Here is a 7,283-nt window from a genome sequence, read left to right as displayed (position 1 = left end):
TCAGAGAGTAAGGTCCTAATTAAGTAACCACCTTTCATGCTTTCCTAGACACCAATTAGATCAATTAATCTAATATGACTTGCTCATGTCGGTTCACTCTCGACTTGATTGAGGAGGTTTTGATTTAGGTCTCAATTGGGTTTGCTACATCACATGTAAACCTATCTACTCGACTCGCATTCACATCACATGCAAACGGCACATCACAGGCAGTTATAATCGCAGCATCAAATTAAAGCTAAACTTTAACTAGGTGATGATCATGGATTCTAATTAGGTCGTATTACAAGCACATGCACATCAATCGATCAAGTGGTCTTCAACTCTTGAATTGGTTCCAAGCCTCCTTGATTCGATCCTTGATCAACTCTTGATCCCCTCGCCATCAACCGCTTAGATCACCTTTCATCTCATGCCTTTGCTTCAACTTGATCGTTGATGTACATCACATCACAGAAATACAACCAGATGTAAAATAAAAATAAAAATAATTTACATCTCCTTTTAGGAGGCACGCAGGCCTCTCAAAACATCAAATAAGATGCATGCAAGCATCTGAAAAATTACATGACATCGCAGATCACATCGCAGGTCATTACATTTGATACCAAAAGGGTTTGAATCCTATGATCATCACCGTATGCAACAATTATAATTTTCAGATCTGAAAACTAAACTGATTATATCATGACATAGGTCGCTGATCATGCTAATCATGATTCTAAACTTTGTAATCCCATTAACAATGCAATTAGAATCATCTTTTTATCACATAAAAATCAGCATGTAAAAATCAGCACCCCTGAAAAAATCTGCATGCAGAATTTTTCAGCATGCATGATCATTTAATTTTTAGATCTAATATGCCTTTAGATATTTAATTCTTACCTTAATCTACGAAGCCTAGGCTCTGATACCACTGTTGGGAACCCGCCCATGCCGCTGATGTTTCAAAAATTAAATCAGATGGCAGCGGAAGAGGCATGTGCGGGATCGACGTTCATCGCATGAACGTTGTTTCGAGACCTTTCGTAATTAGGTAAGAATTAAAACTTTTTAAAACTATTAGGAAGATCAAATCTTCACCTTGCGCGGGTAGATGATCACCGCAAATCTGAATTCGTGGTTTTGGAAGAGGGTTCGCTTGAAGCCGTTCAAACGTCCGGCCTCTACGGGTATCCACACGAAGCAGGATCCGATCCAAGCTCTCTATCTCACCGGGGTGCTAGCTCCCTTGCAGAGATAGCTTTTGATGGCTGATCTCCTCTCTTTCAATCAACCCTTGATTGTGCTTGAGAGGAGGAAGAAGAAGGATGAAGATGGGAAGAAGATCAAAAGCCCCTGCAGCCTTCTTCTTTTTCCATGCGTTGGAGCCAAGGAAGAAGACCAAGAGGAGGGAAACGCCTCCTCTTCTTTTCCCTTTGCTGATGGCGGCTGAACCAAGGAGAGATGGAGAGGGGGTGGCCACGTGATGAAGAGGAGAAAGGTCCATCTAGGGCGCCGGCCCTAGTCCTCCTTTAATAAGGATGAAGGGCTCCTACAAGTTAGGAGCCCTTGACTACTTTCCAAGAGGGGGCGCCGGCCCCCCTTCTCTCTTCATGTCGCACCAACTAAGTGAAGAGGGGCTGATGCCCCTCTTACTTGGTTAATCCAATCCTCTTCCAAAAAGGATTAGGTGCCTCTCTCATGGTTTAATCCCAATCCAATTAGGATTAGCCAAATTGGGTTCAATCTATGCTAGTCCTAATCCAATTAGGACTTGAATGAACCATGACTCAATTGAACTCTTCAATCCTAATCCAATTAGGAGTCATGTTGATTCATTAGATTAATAATTAATTTAGACTTAAGGAATCCTAATCCAATTAGGATTTGTTTAATTCTAGTCCTAATCCAATTAGGACTCTAATTTGAATCCAAAGTCCTAATCCGATTAGGACTCTAGGAATCCTACTCCAAGTAGGAATCCAATTTTGATTCAAAACTCCTAATCTCATTAGGATTGAGGAATCCTATTCCAAGTAGGAATTCCAGTCCTACTCCAACTAGGATTCCCAGTCCTAATCCAATTAGGACTCTATGAATCCTACCCGAAGTAGGATTTGTGTTTAAGTCCAATTAATTAATTTCCTTTGTTCCTTCTTCAACTTCTTATCAATCAAATTGATTTCTTGTGATTCCTAATCACGATTTCAACCATCGGATCGGTCAATACTTCTATTGTGTGTGACCCCATAGGTTCTATTCTGACTGGTAGTGAGATATATTGTGATCTCTATCACTATATCATTGAAAACTCCTTTCAATGGGTTGGAACGATTCCAACTCAACTCATTAGGGTTTATCGATCATCAAGGTAATTCCTATGAGTCCCACCATCCACCAGTGACACCTAGCAGCATGTAGTGGCTACCCAGCAGAATGGAATGATGAACCTCTAGGTGCAGTTAACATGTGATACAGTCCTACTATCGTGGATCCCTACAGGACGGAGGTCATGGACAACTCGTCAAACCCCATCGTCTGTCATATGTCAAGATTTATTCGACTCGAGTTCGATAGTGGAAAACTCTTTCTCCACTTTATATTACTGCCCTGGCCAAGGTCTTAGAACTCAGTCTAACAAATCACATAGGATCACTCCTCTTCTATCAAGGTCGATAGATTCCTTATAGGTGCATACCCTACTCCTACAGTGAACTTACTGCAGCCAATCTACACTGCATGGACCCATATGGCTAGAGACCATGTATGTGTGCAGTCAAACTACAATAACCTCACTGTGAGTAGCCGAAGCACCGCAGGTCAAAGGACCAGTCACACTACTGCAACATCAAGCAAGTCACTGACGAGTGGATAGACATCCAAGTGACTTCTTGTCTTGGTCACGCTCAGTACCCTTGTTCTCTAACAAGCACCTGCACTATCACTTCAGTGTCCCTACACTGTGGACTCAAGTCTCATCCATCCAGAAGGAAAGTGATCTGTGCACTGATCGGATCGATCACCGTCCTCGTGATGATCCATTGATCAGGAGCATTTAGAAATTAATCACCAATGATACATGGCTCAAATTCTCAACTCTTGAGAATATGTATCATCATCTTATTAATTCCTTGGACGATTCATAGACACATAAACAATATGAATGAAAAGATGCCTTTTATTTATTCAATAATAAATAGTCAAGTACAAAATTATGTCCCTAGAATCAACAATGTGTCAGCCAAATTGGCTTCTAGGGCATACATCTAACAAGTTGATGGGAGTGTCTTGGAGGAGGTAGAACATCAAGGCTAGGTCTCTCTCCGAAATGAAGTCAAACCTACCAGTCTTCGGGAAGAGAGTCCTAGAGATAACACTAAAGAGAAGTCGCATTTCAGCCGAAAACTGATTTGCGAACACCTCCTCTATGGGGGACACTGGTGGACTCCCTAGGATGGCCGTAAGGGCCTCTGTCCTATCAGAGGGGTGTGTGGGAACAATCCCCTAACTCTAGAGATGGAGAACTCGTGCAATGAAGTCCTCCGAGATGAAGACAGGGACACCCATAACAGTTCCCTGGATACCCCCGCTAACCCGTGCCACTGAACCATAAAACTCCCTAACAAGCCCTGGATAGGTATGGAGGTCAAGAGTGCAGAAAAACTCTAAACCTTGGGCTCTAAGGTGATGCCCTAGGTTGAACCCTTCTCGGGAGAGGAAGTCAAAGTTGACTTGCCTCCCGGTAGAGACAACCTTCCCGGCGCATGAGCGCGAGGGAACCGGCCTAGGCGGGGAAGGAACTGAAGGTGGTGGCCTCGCCGGTTCGTTCCGAGCCTTGGACTGTCGCTCGGCCCCACTCGCGGAGATGGGTCTCTTTCGGCTCGGTACAATGACCTTCCTAGGCATTTTGACCTAAGGACGGGGAAGGACACAGAAACTAGGAGGAAAACTCGACGGAGAAGACCTAGACTGGGTCGGAGACGAGCTAGAAGACGGCTCTAGGATTTTGGAACAGTGTCGGCTGTGAATATAAGTGAGGAATGAACGTTTCGATTAGGGTTAAAAGTCGGATTTCCGACCTCGAGTCAACTCCGGTAAGTCGCGAGTCGACTCGACCTCGAGTCGACTCCCAAATATGCGCGAGTCGACTCCCACATGAGCCGACTCTAAGATATGTCCGAGTTGACTCGAACCCTAGCACACAACCAAAAATATTGTTATTCTCATGCCAAAAGAGAGAGTTATGAGCTTATCTAGGATTTAAGAACTGATTTGATGATCATAGATAAGAAATTCTATGTCCACCATAGACTAATCCTCAAAATCTATGAACTAGAGGAGAGTATCACTAGAATGGATCAATCACTCCTAACCCTCTTCTAAGTATGCAAAATCGATCTTCAATCAGAGGTTTTGTGAAGATATCAGCAAGTTGATCATCAGTACACACAAATTGAAGTGTCACATCACCATTCAGTACATGATCTCTTATGAAGTGATGTCTTATCTCAATGTGTTTAGTTCTTGAGTGCTGAATTGGATTTTTAGTTAGATTAATGGCACTTGTATTATCACAGTTAATGGAAATTTTATCTTGTTTAATGCCATAATCTTCAAGTTGTTGTTTAATCCACAAGATTTGAGCACAACAACTCCCTGCAGCAACATATTTGGCTTCAGCCGTAGATAGTGCAACTGAGTTTTGTTTCTTGCTAAACCAAGAGATTAAGTTTTCTCCTAAGAATTGACATGACCCGCTGGTGCTTTTTCTATCAAGTTTGCAACCAGTGAAGTCTGAATCAGTGTACCCTATTAAGTTTATGCTCGAATCTTTAGAGTACCATAAGCCTATGGTTTTTGTTCCTATTAGGTATTTAAAGATTCTCTTAACAGCAATTAAGTGAGATTCCTTAGGATTAGATTGATATCTAGCACACATGCATACACTAAACATGATATCAGGTCTACTTGCAGTGAGATATAATAAAGATCTTATCATACCTCTATACATCTTTTAATCTACTGATTTACCTGATTCATCTTGGTCTAGTTTGCATGATGAACTCATGGGTGTGCTGATTGACTTGTTTCCTTCCATATCAAACTTCTTAAGCATCTCCTTGATGTATTTAGCTTGATTGATGAAGATCACTTCTTCAGATTGTTTGATTTGGAGCCTGAGAAAATAGTTCAGCTCTCCCATCATGCTCATTTCAAATTCACTCTGCATTAGGTCAGCAAATTCTTCGCAGAGACGATTGTTAATAGCACCGAAAATAATATCATCTACACAAATCTGAACTACTAACATATCTTTGTTTTTTCTTTTTAAAAACAATGTTGTATCAACGTTCCTTCTAGAGAATTCATGGTCTAACAAAAATTTGCTAAGTCTTTCATACCATGCTCTAGGAGCTTGTTTCAAACCATAAAGTGCTTTGTTTAATTTATACACATGATTGGGGTATTGATGATTTTCAAAACCAGGAGGTTGTTCTACATACACCTCCTCATTAATATACCCATTCAAAAAGGTACTTTTTACATCCATTTGAAATAATTTGAAATATTTAGAGCATGCAAATGCTAGTAACAATCTAATTGCTTCAAGTCTAGCTACAGGAGCAAAAGTTTCATCAAATCTATACCTTCTTCTTGATTATAGCCCTTTGCTACTAGTCTAGCCTTGTTCCTAATCACGATTCCATTTTCATCAAGTTTATTTTTATATATCCATTTGGTTCCTATTATTGAGTATTCAGAGGGTCGTTCAACTAGGTTCCATACCTTGTTTCTAGTGAATTGGTTTAGTTCTTCTTGCATTGCATTTATCCAATTTACATCATTTTTAGCTTCTTCTATGTTTTTAGGTTCAAAGTGTGAGACAAATGCTAGATGATTATTTAAGTTCCTAAGAGATGCTCTAGTTCTAATAGGTTGAGATGGATCATCTAAAATTAATTCCTTAGGATGCCCATGAGCATACCTCCAAGCCTTAGTCAGCCCATGATCCACAATTGCCTCTTGGCTTGTTGATGCATCTCCAATTAGCTTTGGTTCATCTTCTTATAATGTCATCTCATCAATCTTTTCTTCAAGAATTTCTGCATCATCAGTAGGAGCAACTTTCTTGCTAGAAGAGATATCATTAGTATCATCAAAAACAACATTTATAGACTCTTCAATAACAAGGTTTCTTTTGTTAAATACTCTATAAGCTTTACTTGATGTAGAATATCCCAAAAAGATACCTTCATCAGATTTAGAATCAAATTTACCTAAGTTATCCTTGCCATTATTATGAATGAAACATCAACATCCAAAAACATGAAAATAGTTTACTTTGGGCTTTCTATTTCTCCAAAGTTCATAAGGTGTTTTCTTTATAATGGGTCTCAATAAAACTCTATTTAGTATATGACATGATGTATTAATGGCTTCTCCCCAAAAATACTTAGGGAGGTTACTTTCACACAACATGGTTCTAGCCATTTTCTCTAGGATTTTATTCTTTCTTTCTACAACTCCATTTTGTTGTGGTGTCCTAGGTGCAGAGAAATTATGAGTTATCCCTTTTTTACTACAGAATTCATCAAATAGATAATTTTTAAATTCCGTTCCATAATCACTTCTGATAGCTATGACTGAAACATTTCTTGCATTAGTTACTTCCTTATGAAATTTCTTAAATACAGAAAATGCTTCATCTTTATGAGCTAAGAACATGACCCAAGTATATCTAGAAAAATCATCTACAATAACAAGACCATATTTGTTTCCACCAAGACTTGTGGTTCTAGTTGGTCCAAATAGATCCATGTGTAGTAGTTCAAGAGGTCTAGAGGTAGAGACACAATTTACGGATTTAAAAGAGCTCCTCGATTGTTTGCCATATTGACATGCTTCACAAATTTTATTTTTCTCAAATTTTAGTTTTGGCAAACCTATTACAGAATCTCTTTTAACTAACTTAGATATTGTATCCATACTTGCATGTCCTAATTTACGGTGTCATAACCAACTTGCATCATCAACCTTAGTATCACTAGCTACTAAGCAAGGACTGTTTTTAGCAAGATCTTCAAGATCTACTACATAGACATTTCCACGTCTTATTTCTTTGAATACTAAGCTATTGTCAGTTGAGTTGGTTATGATGCATAGGGATGGTTTAAACAGAACATCAAAACCCTTATCACATAATTGACTTATGCTAAGTAAGTTATGTTTAAGACCATCTACCAACCGTACATTATCAACAAAGGTTGAGGAGGTGATTTGTATTTTACCTATACCAA

Source organism: Phoenix dactylifera, unplaced genomic scaffold (genome assembly GCF_009389715.1).
Source record: "Phoenix dactylifera cultivar Barhee BC4 unplaced genomic scaffold, palm_55x_up_171113_PBpolish2nd_filt_p 001453F, whole genome shotgun sequence".
In the NCBI taxonomy this organism is placed as follows: Eukaryota; Viridiplantae; Streptophyta; class Magnoliopsida; order Arecales; family Arecaceae; genus Phoenix; species Phoenix dactylifera.
The sequence above is the reverse complement of the archived record's forward strand: the minus strand, read 5'-3'. Positions refer to the sequence as shown.